The 22,847-nt window shown below is 30.0% G+C and overlaps 1 protein-coding gene across 2 annotated transcripts in view; it reads left to right on the top strand.

Annotated features, from left to right (window-relative positions):
• LOC132759504 (protein Tob1-like) overlaps positions 1 to 22,847 on the top strand; it is a 45,813-nt gene that overhangs the window by 5,457 nt on the left and 17,509 nt on the right. Inside the window, exon 1 of one of the 2 annotated variants that reach the window (XM_060751291.1) lies at positions 10,696 to 10,718. The exons of the other annotated variant lie outside the window; for it this stretch is intronic. The gene's annotated coding sequence lies outside the window, so the exon portion shown is untranslated. Of the gene's footprint in view, positions 1 to 10,695; positions 10,719 to 22,847 lie in introns of those variants that run through there. 2 annotated transcript variants of the gene reach the window in all.

Genomic DNA, 22,847 nt, shown 5'->3' with positions numbered 1-22,847 from the left:
GCAATTCATGTCCGCTAAGTGGAAATATAGCAAAGGTTCATTAGCCAGTAATTACCAGTACATACTTACGCCTTAAGAGTTTCTTAGCATACAGAGACGACAAAATTATTCTCAATTTCTCACAATTACATAAGAATAAGAATAAAATAATTTATGTAGGACATTTACAGCATGGTAAATAAGATTTAATTATAATAATAATAACAATAATAATTGGTGTCTTACTTTTAAATGATACCTCTTTAAATATTTTGTCTTAGATAATTTGTCCTTCACCGCTGATGTAAAAATTATATTGATACATTTCAAGCCTAACATACTAACACTATCGGATTTTTTTTATATAGACAAAGAAGGCCCGAAGCGTGCATTATTAAGAGGTTAATACACGGCAGGAGAGGGCCGGAAGGTGATAATCGGCCCGCAAAATGAATAATGGACCCGAGGGCTTTAGCCCGAGGGCCATTATTTATTCAGGGCCGATTATTACCTTCCGGCCCTACTCTGACGTGTATTAATGTCTTTAATACACTTGGTAGATCTAATAGTAGCATTTAAAAAATACAACAACAAAAACAAATACTTTGAAGTTGCAATGTTTCGTTGAAATTCTTGTTTACTCTTCTACTGTTCAGAGATGTTTACTGTTTGTGTTCAAAGAAGCAAGTTTTATTTTATTTTTTTTTCGGAACGAATTTGTCGTATTATTTCTTCAAATTTCAATAGTAACAAAAATGTGTTTGCACTAAATACGCTTAAGCTAGCGATTCGAGCTGACAACCTACTTTCACTTTTACAGTTAACTGTTTGATGACGTAAAATATGACGTCATTGTTTCAGTTTGTGCACGTGCACATGTTCTGCGGGCTGATAACTAGTTCTCGGCCCCGGGCCGCAAACTCATAATAGGTCACGTGACACTCATAATCAGTTGAAATCATAGACAATTTTGTAACTATATATAGTAACAAGTGTATTAATGTAGATTAATACACTTGTTACTATATATAGTAACAAAATTGCCTATTATTTCAACTGATTATGAGTGTCACGTGACCTATTATGAGTTTGCGGCCCGGGGCCGAGAACTAGTTATCAGCCCGCAGAACATGTGCACGTGCACAAACTGAAACAATGACGTCATATTTTACGTCATCAAACAGTTAACTGTAAAAGTGAAAGTAGGTTGTCAGCACGAATCGCTTTATTTCTATTATGAGAGCTTAAGCGTATTAAGTACAAACACATTTTTGTTTCTATTGAAATTTGAAGAAATAATAGATCTACGACCAATTCATTCCGAAAAAAATGAAAATAAAACTTGCTTCTAGATTCTACTGCTTTGAACACACAAACAGTAAACGTCTCTGTACAGAACAGTAGACAAGAATTTCAACGAAAGAACTTCAAAGTATTTGTTGTTGTTTTTTTGTTTTGTTTTTAAAAATGCTACTATTAGATCTACCAAGTGTATTAAAGACATTAATACACGTCAGAGTTGGGCCGGAAGGTGATAACCGGCCCTGAATGAATAATGGCCCTCGGGCTAAAGCCCTCGGGTCCATTATTCATATTGCAGGCCGATTATCACCTTCCGGCCCTCTCCTGTCGTGTATTAACCTCTTAACAATGCACTCGCCGTTCTTATTACCTCCCTGTATATTTTCACATTGAGGGTGCCATTTTGTTTAAAAATTCTGATAAATAAAAACATTTTTTGTCGAATTTTGTTATGAAAGCTATCTAGAATGAAAGAAAATGGTCTAACTAAGAAAATGAATCCGAACACCAATATCTTTAATTCAGTCGTTAACGCTGTACAGACGTTTAAAGTGTTGTTTACGTGACGTCACAATATAGCGCCAAACAGCACGTGCAAAACAATCAAATCAAGTACGCTATTTTAATGTCGCAAACAAGTAAAGTTTTTACATTTATTTCACTTTTAAAAATTTGTATTTCGCTTGAAAAATTATAGAGTGAAATAAAATAAACAAACAAAGTTTTACCAACGTTTTCAAAATTTGTTTTTCTCAAAATGTTTCTACACACGGTAGATTTATCGACAGCTTTTTTCAACCAACTGGGACAGCCTTTAAAGAACGTAGCTATGGGAAACTCTGAGGCGAAAACAAATTAAACCACCAAACATAGAGTCCAACTTTATAATAATAATTATATTTTTTCTTGACGTGTTAGAATGGAAATAGATATTTATTCTTCGTGCATTATTGTTTAATAATGCACGTTTTTCGTTCAAATGCTTTGCAATTAATCACTCAGGCCTATCGGCCTTCGTGATTATATTACTACGCATTTGAACTCAAACCGTGCATTATTCTACAACAATGCACTCAGAATTGATATCTATTTCCTAATTTTAAATTTTGTTGCTTGCAATTTTCTGCGTTAAACAAGCATTTAATGCTGCAATGAAAATATTAAACAATTATAGTGGCGTTTCTGGTACAGAAGGTCAGTATTAAAGTACAATGACAAATTCATCGTACATTCCGACTCTAGAAAGAATTATTTTACTTTTTAATTTCCGTAGTGGTTGTCACTTTGTTACATCATTCTAAAGGTAAACATACTGTTTACAATAGTAACATTTGAAACAGTTTACCACTGTATTTTTAACTTTCAAAAGACTGGTTTTATCAGACAGGTTCAACTGTTTTTAGAATAGCCTTACTTATCTGAATTTTTCTTCTTTTGAACGCTAACTTAAAGATTATTCTAAAGTAAATGCAAATATTGCACGGAAACTGTTGATTTTAATAGAAGTATTTAAATTTCTTAGCAACAAAGTAGAATAAATAATTATCGAGTAATAAAACTGTTGAAAATGTTTAACGCTTATCATTTGTTTGTAATAAATTCTCACATCTTACGTCAAAATCTGTTTAGAAAAGCAAGGATATTACGGGATATTACGGAAGTATCATGTTAATTAACGTCCATTTAATTTGTGTACTAAAGGCGTTTCGAACCTCTTATATGGGAGAAGGACTGATTTAATGTAATGATGTCTTCTTCTTGTTATCAAGCCTTGAATTGTTTTTTTTTTCTTTAGGACACAACGCATTTTGCCTAGGCAATATTTGCAAGATATAAGCAAAGCATGCTATAAATATAGTATGAAATTGTTAAAATTTATTCTCACAAGCATCTGAAATTTGTCTTACTTTATATCATGTAATGAGGCAACATTTGTTAAACAATGCCAACAATTTAAATAGTTGGCCTAATTGTCTTTTTTTTTACATAAACAAGTATAACAATGGTGATATATAGAAGCATTTATCATCTTTTGTTGTGGAAACATCTGCATATTTTAAATGTCAGAAAATGATAGTGTAGACCGAATTTTAAAGGATTATCTGAGGTTGTTTTTATAATATTTGTCACTTTTCTTTAAAGAAACCCTACATTCTTTTCAAATTTAGTCTTAGAGCTAACTTCTTTCGGCTATATTTTACTATTTTTTGTTGTTATTTTCATAATTATTGTAAATTTCTTTAGGTTCAATAAATTTTAGTTCAAGTTCAATGCGAAAACCGAATCATACTAAGAAATATTATACAAATGGCATTTTTATTCTTTGAACACTTTATTCTCTGAATTTATTGAGGGTTTAAAAAGAGGGTGAAAGCTTTTTGCTGAAAGCTAGAAGGTTGCCATGAAACTTGAAACGGGCGACGGCTATGTAAATATGATGTCTCACTTTAAACCTAAGGGTCCAGTGTTCGAGTCCTAATTGTATCAAGACCTCAATTATTCATATTACTGGTCAGAACTCAAAAGTGACTGAAGTAACTTATCACCAACTTAGTCAATATATTTAAATCAATAAAGTATTTCTTACATTAGAAATAAAACCCTGCAATAAATATAATTTCAATTGTTTTAAACTGAATCTATATCACCTATAACCCATCTTTCGACAGTAAGGTAATTTCGTTCAAGTCGCGAGCGTGTATAACTTTAAGAATTTATCACGCAATTGGGTTTTAAGTAGATCTAGTTTTAAGTTTCTACATTCGGTCACAATTGATGACCATGATTTAACTATTAAGGTGTTTATCATTAACTTAACCTATCAGGTGTAATTTATCTTCTAATGTTATATAACTAGGTTTATTTTATGCAAATCAATGCAATACATGGTTTATCTTTGAGATATATCTTACACTATTTACTGTGTTACTTTAAGATGTTTCTCACATACAGCCGTGTATAAATGTATCATTGATTTAAAAATGCTTTGTTATATCATATATTTTACTTGAGGTATCCGGGAACTTTCTGTGAATGAATTGATCAAGTGTTTCTTTATGTATGAATACAATAAAAATGACTCCGTTGTTGTGTGTCGGTGTTTCAAAAGGTGCTAACAGTGTATGGACTGTTCTCTTAATCTAATAAATACAAAGTCTGTTTTGTCCAATACATGTATATTATAATTTTATATGAAATAAGTTGTTAGATATTCGTTTAGTTCAATATTGTATCATTATGTTTATGTTTTACGTTTTATATGTAATTTTATGTATACATGTAAAGATGAGACTGAAATAAAGAAATATACTAATCATGACAGTGCATGAGAGCCGCACACGATAAGTTGACTGGCATGTATAATAGTACTCGGCTAGAGCTGCTGAATCACACCTGTTGAACATCCTTCAAAATAAAAACTAATTCCTTTAAAAACTCCGAAAACAGCTTCAAGACACTAGCTACTAAGTACATGTATATCATTAAATCGGAAATATTGTTATACATTTCCTCTAGAATAACAAAAAGCCTGTTTGATTAAGTCTCTTTACAGCCAGTTAATCGACATTAATTTGTATTTGTGACATTTCATGTATAGAATACTGATGTTACATTAATTATGCCGTGAATTAGTATGCTAGTCAGTAAGCGACATTTTCAAAAGGTAAATGTTCAGGTATTATTTATTAATGCTATATTTACACGTCAAAACTTGCGTCATTCAAGCTTTTGTACAAACATGTTTTTCTTTTGTATGACCTTATTTTCCACATTTATATAAGTCGACCTGATGGTGCAATGAGGTTCTTGCATACTGGCATATTGGAGCTATCACTGTTGCCATGACGTCAGCAATTTTACGCAGTGATCTCTGTAAATATAGAAAACACTGACCAAGTGAAGATACCGCCATGAGCACTTTAATTTTGACGTTGGTCAGTCGGTTTTTTTTATCCCAGCTTCTTATATTAATAAAATGGTTTGTAAATTTATAAACAACATTTTAAAGTATCGACATGCAACATTTTCAGTTCATCGTTACGGTAATACTCTTACAGTTTACTGGTTTTATTTTAAAAAAAAACTGAAATGCAGACTCGCTTAACTGCAGAGCATTAGAACAAATGCGAACCAAACATGTAGATATTACATTTAATCTAGTACCTATAAAGTAAACTTAGCAAATCCAAACTCCTGGGACCAGATACGTCACTTTTCTGTATTAATCAGGGGGAGTAACTCCTGGCAGTTAGTGTTGAGATATTGTCCATAGACATTTTATTCGAACTGCTATTGATAAATACCTTACATCTTGATCAGCAGACGATATTGAGTTTTAAAATTTATTAAAGATTTTTCAGCAAATCCGATTTTGATTTAGAGAGGGTAATTATTTTGGAGATGTTAGATTACTTTTAATTTTAACTGAGTTAAAGAATATTCTGCTCATTCCTAGGACACATTAAGTTTACATCCCAACTTTGGCTAATACATTTCATCTGAGGAATCACGTAGTTCAAAATCTCAATCGTTCAATTGTTATTTCATTCAACATGATTAACTATCTATCTCCTCGTGAAATTACCCGCCTCGTGAAATAAGCAAAAACATTGTACAATAAATCACGTGGAATTAAATTAAGGTTTGTCAATATGATATATTACCCGAGTGGTATACCGTTCAATCTAGTAGTTTTTACAAGCCTCGTAACGAATTATTCAAGAAAACTGCTGATAAAAGAGAGTTTTGTAATACACTTTTATAAAAAAAATAATTGACTTTTCACAAAAAATGGTTGCTTTTATAATACATATGATGATTTTGGGATGCTGAAAACATTGTAAATAAAATATAAAGTTTGTTTTTGTTTCTATATTGCATAATAAGCAACGTGGAAAAAATACTATCCTTATGTATACTTCTGAGATAATGAAGTTTTTCAGTTTTTCTGGGGGTTCATATTTCGCTGCTATACAGTGTTATCATTGTACAATGTTGTAGGAATTACAGTATACATGTCATTCTTATCCAGTTTCCATGGAAATAACAGATTTGCAAGTTAAAATATCGACAACAATGATATTTGAATTATTAAAATATGTTTAAGGTCATCTTTCACCCGATGACGCAAATACAATGTAATACTTTGACGGTATCTCTATAATGTATTTACTATATCAGACAGTTATCTCGGTTCAATTCCTGGAAATATAAAGCTGTTGTCGCTAAAGCTGAAAAATATTAGAAATAAACATCATTAATTTGTTACTAAGTTACATTTTAAATTAACATACATGTATATTTATTGATGGTTATTAAAAAATAGAATATAAAATAAGCAATTCAACGAACACAACTTGGTAAATAAATTAGTAATTTTTTAAACATTAATGATTGTTTCTATACAGGGTTATTGAAACTAATTGAATTTTAAGATGATTATGACCTTGGATAATGGCATCAATTGCCATCGTAAAAGATTAGTCATAGAAACGTTAAAAAACACCATTGTGTTTCACAATATAAACACTTATTTTACTTATATTTTGACTGATATTACACAGACCAGCAAATTACTTCTTTGTTTTAGCACTGTTATTACCATTGTGTCATTCGAAAGAAGGAACAAAGTTCCTAATTCAAATCATTTAAATGGTAATATCTTTTTAGCAGATATATTTACGTCCCTACATATTTGTGTCAAATCACCATGTTCCAAAGAATTACGAGAATGACAAATAATCGACTAACCGATTTATACATTTTTTTTTTACTATTTTAAACACATTAAAGCGTTGTTTTAATACAAATAACTTTGTATATCTAACAAAAAATGACAATCACTCGCTGTTAAGGTCTCTCTTGTTATGGTATTTGTATCGTAACCTTGGTAAAATATATTGTAACCTTGGCTCCAATTTATTTTAACCTTGACAATGTTATACAGACGATAGTTTTCACTAGTATCGGATTCCTGGTGTCCTAGTTTTTATTGTATGAAATGTCAAACGTTCATGTAATTATTTCATAAAAATGTCTCGTATGCTCTTACATGCCATCCTTGACCTTCATGTATTTATAGAAAACTAAAATTGCCTGACAGTTGATTACATTACAGAGTGTAATTAGTAACACACGAACTTTACGTGCAAAAAGAGTAATAGTAGCTATGGTGTAATTACATAAATTCTAAAATAGCAAGAAAAGCTTTAATGCGGGATAATTAGATTTTAATTTGATTCCAGAAAATAAATGGCATTTATTTATAGACTGTACTTTTCTGACTTCTTTTTAAGATGCATAGTTTTGAAGCCAATCATCCGTAATGGCCTCGTAAAATTAGAAAATATATTAGGATTCGTTCCATACAATGCTTAAAAACGCTTTTTTTTCAAAAATAGATATTAAACGAAACCTAAATTATGCAAAAGTAAAATATAAAAACAAAATATCAAATATATATGTCTTAATTCAAATATTTGGACAAAGTCCGTCAATGGACTATTTGTATGTGGCGCGTCTTTAAATTATATAATATTAAATGATAAATATTTGAGAGATTGTGTTACACCACATCTTGGTGTATATATTATATTTATTTTTATTTCTACATTATTATAACTCTAACCACACTAAATATCTTGAAGTAAATAGACTTGTTCATAATTCAAGCTGGTCAAAACCATTCACCTTTTATGGGAAAATTAAAAAAAAACATTACTAATTGAATAGGGGAACAGTTCTAAGATAGATTAAAGTTGCCACTAGATGACTTTAGGGTTAAGTTCCAAAACTAAGCGGTAAAAGATTAGAAATCTGATTCTTACTTACGTCATTTTACCTTAATTTGAACCAAGGATTGACTTGACCATATCGTTCACTTACATCAGATAACCTTGAACTTGACATTATACATCTTCGTGCCATATCAGTGTATAGTAGTGCTTCAATGTAGATGTTTCACCATAGTTCAAGAAGATGTGAACATTTTGTTTCAAACATTTTTTCAACAATATCGCATGGACCATTACACATTCGACCATAATAAATTTTTTGTAGTGTTAAAAAGGAGTGAAAACAGGGTGGATTTTTGTCTGTAAGTTGTTATTGTTATTATTATTTTTTATTATTATTATTAAAAGTTGTTGTAGTAGAAGTAGAAGTAGTAGTAGTAGTATATATTAATATATATTAAAGTATTATTATCCAAATATTAATGAATGTTAAGTTTACATCTTATTTACATACATATAGATATATTATAAAGATATCAAAGTGTGTTAAGAGATATGACAATGAAGAAATGATAGAAAAAAAAATTCAGTTTCTTCACTTTCTACAATTATTTGGTCTTAATTAATACATGTTCATAAAGTTTTTTAGTCTACGAAAAAAAGTCCAAAAGTATAATGTCATTTTATGGTTGATTTTAACAAAATTAATATATCTATGGTAACACTATGGTTAAACATCTTAATTTGTTTTACCTTTTCCTGGTACACCTTACATGCAATGCGTAGTATGCATTAATATATGTATTTTAAACAAGACGCTTTTGACAAGAAATATACCAAAAAAAAGTGTCGTGGTAAAGGGGATCAACTGTGGTTTAAGTTTAATAATTACATTAAAAATGACTATTTAACGACTTGTTTAGTTTTAAAGTGCGCATAATGACAGGTCTCATACAGACATATATTTCAGGTTTGGTTTTTCTCTAAATGTTTAAGTATATTTTATAGTAATGTAAAAAAAAACGAAATAAAAATAACAAAATAATATAATATGATATGACAAAAACAACCATTATATCATTAATTCTCATCACGTAGTTTAGCACACTCTCAAGTAAGTTTGTTTTAAAACATCTGTATTGCCAGTTACATAAAACTCAGACATTTATCTGTTCATCTTCTTTCGTATCATGTACCTTTAATGATTTACAACAACAACCGTTTTGGTAGTAAAAGGAAATAGAGCTGAGCGTAAATGAGTATAATTTATATAATGTTACATTATAATGAATCATTTCAAACAGCCATTAAGAAACACTCAGAAATATCATTGAGATTTGTTTGTAACAAAGTCGTTGTTTTTGTGTATAAATCATCTTCATAAATCATGTAAGTAACACCTTGGGTATAAGTTGTTTCATTTGACATTTAGATATTTGAATAACAATATGGTATCACAAATTAATGCAGGATGTTTGCAACGCAACACCTTTCACGCTTCATTGCAAATGATATGTTGATATTTCTTTATCATAGCTTATTTTGTTAGATATAGAAATCTTCCATAAGAGGCATAAGGAGCATGTATAAAAATACATCGTAAAACAAGTTATGTTTAAATGATATTAATTAGCCATACTTTATTCTTAAATTGCACTTTATTATGCTGGAAAATATGTATTTCTATTATGTGAAATTTGTGGAAATACATCACCGGCAAATAAAACCATGACATTATACTTCAGATAATTAATTATGATTATTTAAATAATATGATATTTGTATGTTATAAACAAGTTTATGATAAAGAGTGAATGGCATAAAATTATCGTAGAAATTAATAATCAAACTTATTTCAGTAAACCGAGCACAAAACAGCACACATTATCTAGATGAAATAATGCGATTACTTTCTAATTAAAGCTGTTCAGTGTCAGTCATTTTGAACAATTTTCTTGTAATAGATATTTCGCGTGTATTTTGATGAAAACATGAACATTACGTGCAGCAAATAATTATCTTATATGTTAAATAATCGCGTCTGATGAAAGACGACAAAAACAAACAGAACATTCTGTGCTATTAGAGTACTAAAATAGCTGTTAAAATACGAGACAAGATGACAGAAATATATCCTATTTGAGCAATATATAGAGGAGATTTTTGTCTGCTAATCACTATATAAGGCACTCCCATAATACAAGTGTTATAGAGAGTTTAGTTCCCATTCCGCTCATACTTAATAGTTAAGTATGGAATATTTCTGATAATAATATAGCTTTTAAATCCATCCTTAATTTATAAATAATTAAGATAATCATATTACGCAAATAGTTGTAATGTAAAGGGAGGAAATCAGACGAATCAACAAAAATGTGTTTGATAAAAAGATGTGTACGTGCACAATACGTGTTTAAAAATGGAAATATCGAAGTGTATTTATGTAGCTTTATCCTAAATATAAAATCAATTATTTCTTTAAAAAGAAGAAATTGTTTGACTCTTTCATATAAGTGTGTCATATTATTCGATTGCAGTAGACCTAGAAGGTTATTTTGTACAAAAATTGTTATCTATAAGAATGTGTACGTTTATTTCAGTCCATGCAGCAATTTACGTAGACCTTTCCTTCAAAGCCAGGCATATTTTCACCTACTGAAAATGACATGCAAATTACTTAACCAGTTCTAACGAAAGGACAAGGTCAAAAGATTTGTATTCTATGAGATTATGGTCAAAATATTATATAATGCCAATGGCAAACAAGTACACAGTTGTGTGTGGGTAGTTAGAATTATCTTTCATTTCCTTCAGCTGCTCAATGTTACTAGAATACATGTATCAGGAATCATTACATAGAGAAATGAAATTAACCGAACACCTACACAGTTTTGGAACTGACACTTAAAACTCGGAAAAGAGTAGATCATTTATTGTTTATCAACTAATATATGGATATCCTTCATTAATATAAACATACAAATGCATAAAAACATAATATGATATCTTGAAATTTAAATTGACATTAAAAATTGAATAGGGTTATTTTGTCGTGATAATCAGTTTCCCCGATGGTTTCAGTTCTTATAGGTTAGCAATAAGTTATCATATTCGAACATGTCATGTGACTAAAGTCTAAGTGTGTACTATATATAAAACGTCATCAGTTTTACGACATTGTAAGAATCACTTATTTCAAGTTAGTTGTATAAACTGAGAACATATCATTTCTGTATCTATACAAAAGTATTCTTTAAATAGCATGGATATTTCTTGGGGCTCGTGTCTTAATATGTAACTGACATTTGGGGAAAATGCTTAGAGCGAACTGACAAATTTCTATTAAATGAAGGATGACATTTTTAAATGAGTTGAATCTATAATCTCCATACTTTATATCAGTAATTTTTTAACTTATCCACGCTGACTGGTCAAATGACATTTAGTAAAATGCTAATTACGTATTCCATTTCTCAAGATGTAAATGTCAACGTTTTCTTAAATATAATTAATTGCGTAGGTTGTCTCTAGCATTTCCTGACGACAAGCTTCGTTAAGACGTATGGTTAAATGTAGAAATGTTCATTAGTGTTTCCTAGACCGAAGTCATTGGTTTGTTAGTTCTGTTACATGGAAAGGCCTTGACCGATCATATTTTCGTTATATGCTGTATGATACTATTTTCATATTAACCTTGACCTTGCTGCCGGTAACAGAATCTACCTATGTGACTAGGGCAGTGCACATCCGTGCCGTCTGACCGTGGTCTGCACTGTCCGCTATTCAGTCAGTAGATATTCAGAAATTTTCCCTAAAAAATGTAATAGGTGAAAGATGGACAAGTCTATTTAATATATTGATCGTGATGAACAAGTCAATTTAATATACTTGTATTGATTATGGTAAAGTTTAATTAACAAGAAAAATTTACATACATTCGTATATAATATAGGTACGATTGCATACTACTTTTTGTGAAGACTTTTTATGTTTGCTGCATTAAAGGTGTTATGTAAAATGAACAAAAATGTCATGAGATATTTTATATCTTTAAACATTTTCATGGAATGTAATTAATGTATCATCACATTAAAGTTGCATGCCTTCAGATGAGTAAAATGATTTCAAGGAAATCAAAATATGAAAAGAAAATTCACGGTCAATTGACTGCTTTGAAGCATAATCACAAAATAAAATTAGAGGAAATTAAAAACCTTTTTAATACACTAAAAGTAGAATTTCATTGTAAATCATAGTCGCAGATTTGAGATATGATTATTTATTCATATTAACATAATTATTGGTTATATATTGATAAAAAAAAACCCGAAAGACACAGTTTGTAAATATTTATTACAATAAATTATGAAAAAGGTATTTTCCATCCTATGCGACGCGCCGAGGTTAGCTTTATTTATAATTGCCGCGCTAAGTCGCGGTGGTGCTTGGGATACTGTAAATGGCAGCCATTTTACCATACGAAAATGCCTGGCCCTCCTCGGACAGTTTATCCTGCCGAAAAGATATGAAAAAATACTTGCAATTCAAAGTTTGTTTGCTACATAAAGATTATCGATTTACTCTTTTTCTCTGCTTGATTGTAATAATATTGATGTGTTTTCTTGGTGTGAACTAATTTCGTGTACATTAAAATTATTCCGTTAATAGACATATAACAATCTTATTTACAAATAAATTGATAAAACAACAATCCCAGAAGCATTTAAGATAATAACAATCATTGGAAAAAAATAATAAAAATTGTATATTTGTGTATGACAACTCATAATAGACTCAACCAAAACAAGCGTCTGCCTCTTTACCTAACTATGTAGTTGCATGACCATGATTAGCAATTGCAAACCAAATTTAAGAGCTAAAGCTATTGTAAAAATAATACTATGACCACAGCAGATTTCGTACAGAAAAGCTTTTGAATGTTTCGTGAGAGGTTAAGATTAAAAAAATTATAAAATATTTTGTCACGTGCTACTTACTGATACAGTTACTATTCACCAATTCAATTAAGTGTTTTAATTCTAGGGATCCAAAGGTACTTGCAATTAAAGTTGTTTAATTTGCATTTTAGCATAGAATACACGGAATTTGATGTACCGATTTTAAATTGTAATTTCTTATTAATTCATGCTTAATCTATTTTATATTATGTGCACTACTTTATATTCCGAAATATTCAGTGTGTGTTTACATGTAGGAATAGCTAACAGTGTAGTATTGAAATGTAGGAATAGCTTACAGTAGAACTGATCATGAAATGTAGGAATAGCTAACAGTTTAGGACTGAAATATAGGAAAAGCTAACAGTGTAGGACTGAAATGTAGGAATAGCTAACAGTGTAGGACTGAAATGTAGGAATATCTTACAGGGTAGGACTGAAATATAGGAAAACCTAACAGGGTAGGACTGAAATGTAGGAATAGCTAACAGTGTAAAACAACTAACAGTGTAGGACTGTAAAAATTAGGAATAACTAACAGTATAAGACTAAAATGTAGGAATATCTTACAGGGTAGGACTGAAATATAGAAAAAAGTAACAGTGTAGGACTGAAAATGTAGGAATAGCTAACAGTGTAAAACAACTAACAGTGTAGGACTGTAAAAATTTAGGAATGACTAACAGTATAGGACTGAAATGTAGGGATAGCTAACAGTGAAGGACTGAAATGTAGGAATAGCTAACAGTATAGGACACTGAAATGTAGGAATAGCTAACAGTATAGGACACTGAAATGTAGAAATAGCTAACAGTGTAGGACTGAAATGTAGGAATAGCTAACAGTATAGGACTGAAATGTAGGAATAGCTAACAGTATAGGACACTGAAATGTAGGAATATCTTACAGTGTAGGACTGAAATGTAGGAATAGCTAACAGTGAAGAACTGAAATGTAGGAATAGCTAACAGTATAGAACTGGAATGAAGGAATAGTATTTGACAAATTTAGATAAATTTATCACAATTGTCTTGAATAAGTCCTTGAGTATGTCTTATGTTCTAGGACTTAGGATTTTCGGTGAAACGCAGTCAAGATTTTCTTCATATACATCATCTTTAAACAGAACTGATTATTGAAAACTGTCACGATCATCATTTGTACATTTACGCCTGTTGTAATTTATAATATATGATTTATTGTAATATTTTTTGACAGGACGGGATAATGACCTCCACACCTGTGACCATATTGTTGAGAAGAAATAATTAATTCTGTCAAGATCAATATAGAAATCTACATTACTATTAACTTGTTCTACGTTATAATGTGAATGAAGTAAATGTAAAGTACATAATTATTAAAAGGGGACTGTCCGTTTCAGAACTGAAAGATGTGTGTATTTCACCACTTATTATACTGGTGCATTTTTATTTTTATTGAGGTTTGTTGTTGATTTTGACTTTAGTGTTGCTTTAAAATGCACAAATAAGAGTGTGCAAAATAATTGCTGAATATACTTCAAATTACATTGTCATTTACTTTGGACATTGCTGACACAGGTTTACAAAATAATGAAAAATATTGCTTTATATTGAAATCTTTTTATATGTCACTAATAAATGTTTGATGGTTTTATTAGCAATTACATTTTATTTAACACTCTATTATGTCTGCATGACTGAAAATTCTATATATGGGATAACTATTAATTTGACTTTGTATTTGGTACTGTATGAAATTATTTCACATATATATTATAAAATACTGCAAACATAAGTCATTATCATACAATTATCTGTAAGTCACGGATAGACGTTTGATAATGATAACCTAAAGATAACAATAACAGATATGATTAAAGTCAATATTAAGATAAATTAATTTTATAATAACCGCTTTAATCAACGAGTGACATTTATAAATGTCATGTTCAGATGTCATGTTCCCAGTATCAACAATAAAGTAAAGGCAATGAGAGTTTTAGATATGATACCTTCTGATACCAGCGTAATATGTCTGTATACATGTAAATTTAACTGCAGCTACTTCTTTATTATACCACGCCATAAGAGCATATTAATGTATAAAAGGCGAACAATCGAAAACATAGAAATAAAGGCATAAAAACGTGGACAGTGTTATTTGTTCATGTTTTCGCCAGCATGAAGGCATGACAAATTATTGGTAAAAACACGACATTCTCAATTTCTTGTTCTTCTCTTTACTTCCCTGTTTGGGGCGGATGACCGAAAATTCAACAAATGAGTACACTGTCTTATATTCGAAATTTTGCATTTTTTTCCCTGCGACACTTAAAATACTCATTTCACGTTTTCGTGTGGCGAAGCGAACATACGAAAGGACAAAACATAAAGAAACAATGTTTTCTTTGGTTAGGGGAAAATGCTCTCGACAACACGACAAACGCGACTCGACAAAGTGATCGTTTGTCTTTTGTTTGACTTTTCTTAATGACACCCAGCAAATCCTTCACAGCATAAATCATCTAGCATAACTGGTCGTAAAATTGAACTCAATCAATATAAGTGAGACAAAATGCTTTGAACAAATTGTATCATAGATATGCGACTCCCAGTTTACATATCTCTATCAATGAGAATATCTTAACGATTCTATGTTTAACAGAAAATTGTATTAAGATATTTCCTAGAACTTTAGGAGTGTTCATTTCATTCATCATGAACATCGGATCCCGTTTACCGATGTATTATGATTTCTGATTTTAAGTTAATATATCTAATTTAAAGTTATGCAATCTTTATCTGCTAGATCCTTATATCTTATGGTATATTTATAAATTAAACTTAACAATAATAAATAATAAAATAACATATTAATTATAATTATAAAGCATTAAACGATTTAACATGCGCGCCCCTTGCTAACTCACTATTTGGCCGATTTCAAATTCGTTTTAAATGTGTTGCAATAAATTACTTTCAATCAGCTAACGAGAAGTCAGTATCACTATGCCTGAAACATTCTAGCTGGATTTCCTCCCAAAGCAATCTCTTACTTTTTACTTCAACAATTATCTGAGAAAAAATTTTAATCTCCTTTTTAGTTTCATTATTTCAACTTGTAACGTAAAATGCAAAGGAAATTTTTCCCCTTGAATCTAGGAATTATGGTGATAATGTTATGCCTATGAATATCATTTGAATATTTTGAATTGAAACATTCAACAAGTCCTTTAAAATGCGATTCGAGTGTAAATTGGACAAGCTTCTGGCAAATGTACCGGAAATATAAATTTTATAAAGTTTTAGTATGTTGGGTTTTTTTACAATACGCAATGATTGGCTATGTGAGCATTAACAAAAAAACAAAGCATGTAAAATGAACCAACTTGTGTACAAATCTTCAATATTTATTGCATAAAGGTAACTTCAGGCTACATGAGTAATAACTGAAATGTTTTCAATACAAACTAAAGACTTTTAAACGCGGTTCATTTCTCTTTTGTCAATTCTAACTACAACTTGTCAATTCTAACTACAACTTATCTGCTTTGGTACAGTGAACACAATTGTCATTATATTTATGTTTTTAATTGCCTTATTACAGGCTAAAATCATCAGAACATCATACCATTCCTTATTGCAATACTTTTTGGGTAGGTTCTTTGTAGAAAACCGACAGTAGTCTTTAAAAACATGAATCAAAGTTTAATCTTTCAACTTGCACTTTTAAAATAATAATAAATACCAAATTGTGACGAAACATAATAATTCTCTATTATAATAATTACCTAGATCATTTTTGCTTGTCACAATGACTGAAACATTTTCTGGTTCAATGTTCATATCTCATTTGAGACTAAATATATCATGAAATATAGAAAAGGTCGTGCAACAACAAATAATCAGTTCTGTTATTGTATTCTTGTAAATCATGGAAAACTAATATCTAAAATATTTTATGTCTTGGTGTACCGTGCGTGGGTGACCGGTGTTATTAAAATTTTATAGAAAGCAATATGCCACAGATATATATAAATACATGTATATAAATCTCTCCTTTCCTCTATTATGTTAGATGAAGTAGTTATTTAATAAGATACGGACACCTGCGTAACATTTTATAACACAGTTAATACAGACAAAACGTTACTTTGTAACATAGACATATGACATAGTTAGACAATCCCTAATGTATTATATATATTTGTCTCCTATAGATTCTAGTCAAGAAGAATTCAGTTCACATTTCACCCACCTGTCATTTTACCACCCCCACTGTCATGACAACCTCGGGTAATCTGAGATGTTACTATCCTTAATTGAAATGTATATGTCAGAAATAGCATTTTTACTCCGGGGAATATCTTCAAATAAGACTGGTTTCAGGAAATGATTATCCCATAATCTTTAATGGGGATACGTAAAGTATTTCTGAACAATATGTTAATGTTCATGAATGAGAATAAAGTTTTAATAGTGATGATTGTATTTGTCGTCGCAAGATAAGACCGTGTTTGTAGACTTGGTATATAATGTGTGACTTGTTGAAATCTGCCAAGATCACTTGGAAATATTCCTCTTCTTAAAACAATTACAACGAAAGCAATATTCTTCAGCCGTTTCATGGTATTAAAGTTTGAAATCTGCTTCCATAAATAATATTTGGCATTTTTAAACTGTGATATATAATTATGAAATCTTATTGAAGCTTTTAGTTTTTTGTTAAAACGATTTTTAAGTTTCACTATTTCAAATTGTAACGTAAAATACAAAGGAAAGTCTTTTCCCTTGAATCTAGAAATTATGGTTGTAATGTTTTGCCAATGAATACCATTTGAATAATTTGAATTGAAACATTCAACAAGTCCTTTAAAATAAGATTCGAGTGTTAATTAGACAAGCTTCCGGCAAATGCATTGGCAATATAAAGTTTTATAAAGTTAAATATGTTGTTTTTTACAATACACAATGATTGGCCATGTGAACATGAACTAAAACAAAGCATGTAAAATGAACCAACTTGTGTACAAATCTTCAATATTTATTGCATAAAAGTAACACTAGATCTCAGTTTAATCGATTTAGAACTGCAGTATTCGTCACAGTTTCTTCTTAGCAAAAGAAAACGTTACACAATTTTCAAACTCAATAAAAACGAACAATTGTATTTGAAAAAAAGCCAAAGTTATGCAAAGAATTTTAAAAAAATAAGTATTTTTGTCTTTTTTTCTGATGAAACTAACAGAAACTTATACTCCAATTTTAGAAACATTTCAGTAACGATTTTTAACAATTATTGCATTCAATAAATTGAAGAAAGAATCCTTTTGTTGCAACAAATGTTTTCGATATCATAAAATTGCGTCATAACCATCTAGTTTCATACGTCATCATGTTATCTTTGTTTGCAAATCTTCCTCAAAAAATCATGTCGAGGAGTGAAAGTCAAACATTGATTGATACATTGATAAGACTTTGTTTATCTGGTATCGTTCAAAGCACTGTCAGATGACTAGGCATAATGTTATATACATGTATATTGCTAAGATATTAGAAAAACACAATCGTTATAACATTCCTATAATAATTTGGGCTTTTATGTATAGGTGAATATAACCTGCTTATAAATTGTCTCTTCAATTAATCTGGGCAGCTACTTATTCATATTTTTTGTGATGGATCTATTACTCTCACTTGTAATTTGATAATGATAAGGGATGATAAGTGCCAAAAGGTGCAAATTAAGGTATAATTTCTGAAAATTGTCCTGTCAATTAATACAATATCTGTGCTAATATGGAGTTAATTGTCCGGACATTTCGTTAGTGAAGTGGTTCCTTTTTTTATATCACTTTACTAACAAAATATATGCTATTAAGAATTTAAAACGTAACATTTCTGCTCTTTGTGTACTCAAAGGATGTTTTTTAATATATTTATTTTTTTATTTTTTATTTGAAAAATAACTATCTAGTAATTATCAGTATTTTAAAAATATGAACTTTGAGCATAGGCATATTATTCATATCTTTACGTTGAAGACATTTTTAGCAGACGACATTTTTCACAGCATGAAAACTTCTAGCAAAATATTTTATAGAAAATATATTTACATCATCTAGACTAATAAAAGGATATTTAGTAAGCATTGTTATTACAATGTTTCCATTTTTGTCGTACCCTACCATAGTTCTTAATACATTATCATTTAATTGTTTCCTTAAATGGCTTATGTAAATCAGAAATTATTGTTATTGTCTTGTAGAAATTTCGAGTCTAAAAATATCAAGTTGCATGGCATAATATTGATATAAAAATATATTTATCTTATTTTACCTAAACTTAGACTAAACAACATTGACATTTTCGGAGAATTTATCCAACAGAATCTGGTAATTTAGACGATTCTTTTATCGAATATTATCAAAATCATTGTTCAAAATAGCTACTATTATAGCGTGTGTGTTTGTTTTCTAAGATTAAAGTATACTCTGACGAACTGAGAAAATAGATGCATACACACCATATTTGAAGCAAGCACTACTAGTGCTAAAGGTGTGCGTTGGGTATGCGTGATTTATATGTTACTGATGTAATGGATTTTTAATCAAGATAATTCCCATAGTCTAATGTCTAGTTATTTTAAATCTGTCAGAGAAAAAAGATAAGATATACGGTTATAATACAGTGACTCTTTATCCACAAATTTCTTTTCCGTTAATCGCTCACTAAATGATAATGAAACAGATACAGTTATCCCATATCAGAAACTACTTGCCAGTTGTCTTTTTACGTACCATTACCTCAAGCGATAAGGTCGCAACCGAAAGACCGCGCGTAATTTCAGCTGAAGTATTTAGGGATTGATCTTTTAGCCCCTGGATTGGTAGTCCACTAGATCACTGTGCCGGCTGTTTTTTTTCTAGGGTCTGTTATGTTAGCATGCCGGCAGCAACTTATTCAACCCATGCCAGTGCCGTCTGATAATGGTCTACACTGTTCGATCCTCAGTCAACTTATATTTTAAAATTGGCACTGAAATGATGAATGGTTCTATCTGGAATGAAAGAGGATGGGTCAACTTAAGATGATTAGCATGGTTTTAAAATGTCAATAAGCTAGTAACTTAAATACAAGGACAACTCCATTGAATACTTATGGTAGATAATGATACTAGGGATATATTTTTTATCAGGTGAGAAAAACATAAAGTAAACTTATCATGTTTAATGTAACTTATGTTCTCTGGAATAACAAAAAATAAACTTTTACGACAAATGCATTTGTATGGCAAAATGACATAACCCAAATGTAGAGCTGCGGAATTTATAACATTTTAAATCAAGCAATTTTAACACCAATAAGTTCTATTGTTGTTTTCATTTTGGGCTCTGACGTCAATACCCAGATATGATATTTTACTCCATCAGTAGTTTCACCAGAAATTATTAAACTCCCACATATCCCTGGAGGAAAAACGAAAATAGCTCTCTCTTCACGTTTTCCAATACCACTGATTGTACATCTGTCACTGGCTTTATCTACGTCACTAACTGCATAAACGCCGAGTATATGAATGGATTATAGCAAACTGTTTGTAAACAATGTATTGGAGAAAAAGATGTTTATCCGATATAAAACACGGAAATATGTTCCGGGCTGGGTTTTTTTTAACTACGTCAGCTATACGCTAATATGCATATTTTCAAAACAAATGTTGACAAGCTTTTTTACGTCAGTATTTACATGCCGATAAAATACATGGTTAGTTAGCTCTAAGGTCATAAAGTCATTGGGTATTTTACTACCTTGCATAAATTTGTACTTAATTATATTCTTGAATTAGATTACTGCTCTATAGCTTCCTGATAGGAGAAGAGTTTGTGTTTTCATATAGTTTTAAACCATCTACATGTTATATACGCAGCACATGCTGTTGTATTAACAGAAATAACTCATTTTTATTCACTGAATAACGAACTCAAAGGTCAAAAAGTCAAAAGAAAGCTGTTTTTCACAATTTTTAATATCTGTGTTTAAATATGCTTTGAAATTAGAGTCAGTATTTAAGTGAACAGAAAAAAAATGTTTGGATATATACTTGTTACAACCTTTTCGTTTTGCTTCGTTTCCTTAGACATGAATAATTAGATTGTACACTAACATAAATATTTTTTTTTTTTTTTTTTTTGAACAGAACATAATTTTATTTAGGATTTGTACATAGTACATCATCACTGCAATATAAATACACACATTGTAAATATGTCACGTTTCTATTTTATATATTAACAAACAATAAAGGATTTAATATATAATATTGAATTCCATGTAAAGTTGGAGAATGAACAATTCTGGATTAAAAATTAAGAGGTTATTATCATCACTTGTAATATAATTTCCTAAGCAGAGTATAAACATATTTGATACAACAAATCAATTGAAATTTGAGTATAAATTTGTAACAAATATAGAATTTAAGTGTTAGTACTAACAAAAGTGTTCCTGATTTTAATCGATTCTCTCAGATATTTAGCTAGATTCATTAGTATAATTTTATTATTAGAAGAAATCAGCTCAATAAATTTACACATAGATGGTCTTTTGTAATAATATTGTTTCACATATTTTTTCCTTATGTCTACATAGCATGGGCATATCAAAACAAAATGGTATTCATCTTCCAAATCCATAGTATTACAAAATAAACAATATCTTTCACTCCTTGGGATTCTATTTTGCCCATATCTACCCGTTTGTACCCTTAGTGTATGTGCAGACATTCTAATTCTTGTGATGTAAAAATCTAAGATTCTTAGGCAATATGTTAAGGTAGTTTTCGTATGAAAATAATTCTTTACAATTTTTATACAGTTCTAAAACAGAATTATTTTCTAAAGATGAATGCCATGTTTGTATATAATTATCAATAATTCTTTGTTTAAATAATTTTGGAAATGATTTACTATCTACAATATTATTTTCAAAAAAGTATTCGATAAACCATACATATTTAGCATTTCTTTGACATTTGACACCCAGTTCTTTTTACCTTTGTAACAATCAGATAAACTTAATTTCATATATTTTCCGTAAAATTATGTTGTCAGTATTTATCAATTTGCACCAAAATTTAATTATTCTTACATATCTATTTATATACAATGGATAGCGGCCGAGTTCGCCGTATATACTGACATTGCTTGTATTGGCTCTAACATTTAAAATTCTTTTGCAAAATTTCAAGTGAATACGCTCAATATCTTTTGATTTGCTATAACCCCATACTTCTGATGCATATGATATGATCGAGCCTACAAAAGAATCAAATAATTGACATAATAATTTGGGTTTTAAATCCATGTCTTTACAATTGATCAATAATGTGTTCATTGCTTTTAAAGCTTTACCGGTTAAATGTTCATTGTTAAGAGAAAAATTGCCTGTATAGCTGAACACTGTACCTAGGTAGTTAAAGTGATCTACTACTTCTATTGGCTGACCGTTATACGTCCATTTTTCGTTGATAAAAATACGCCCTCTTTTCTAAAAACAACAATTTTAGTTTTCATGGTATTGACCTCTAATCCCATTTAAAAACAATATGAATACAAAAAGATCTAAACTGTTTTGTAAATCTTCAGGAGTTTTACCTACAATGGCCATATCGTCAGCAAAAAGCAATAAAATCAAAACAATATCATCAATCAATAATCCTGAGTTTAAGTTATCTTGTAAATATAATTCAAGGTCTTCTACGAATAGAGAGAACATTAATGGCGAAGTTACCTCCCCTTGACGTAGGCCAACAGCATTACTGGAAAAAAATCTGAATATGTGTTACAACATCTTACACATGATTTTACTTTGTCATACATATTTTTAAT

Source organism: Ruditapes philippinarum, unplaced genomic scaffold (genome assembly GCF_026571515.1).
Source record: "Ruditapes philippinarum isolate M1 unplaced genomic scaffold, ASM2657151v2 ctg1845_1_1_1_1, whole genome shotgun sequence".
NCBI lineage: Eukaryota > Metazoa > Mollusca > Bivalvia > Venerida > Veneridae > Ruditapes > Ruditapes philippinarum.
Note: the sequence above shows the minus strand (reverse complement) of the source record. Positions and strands in the feature narration are given on the sequence as shown.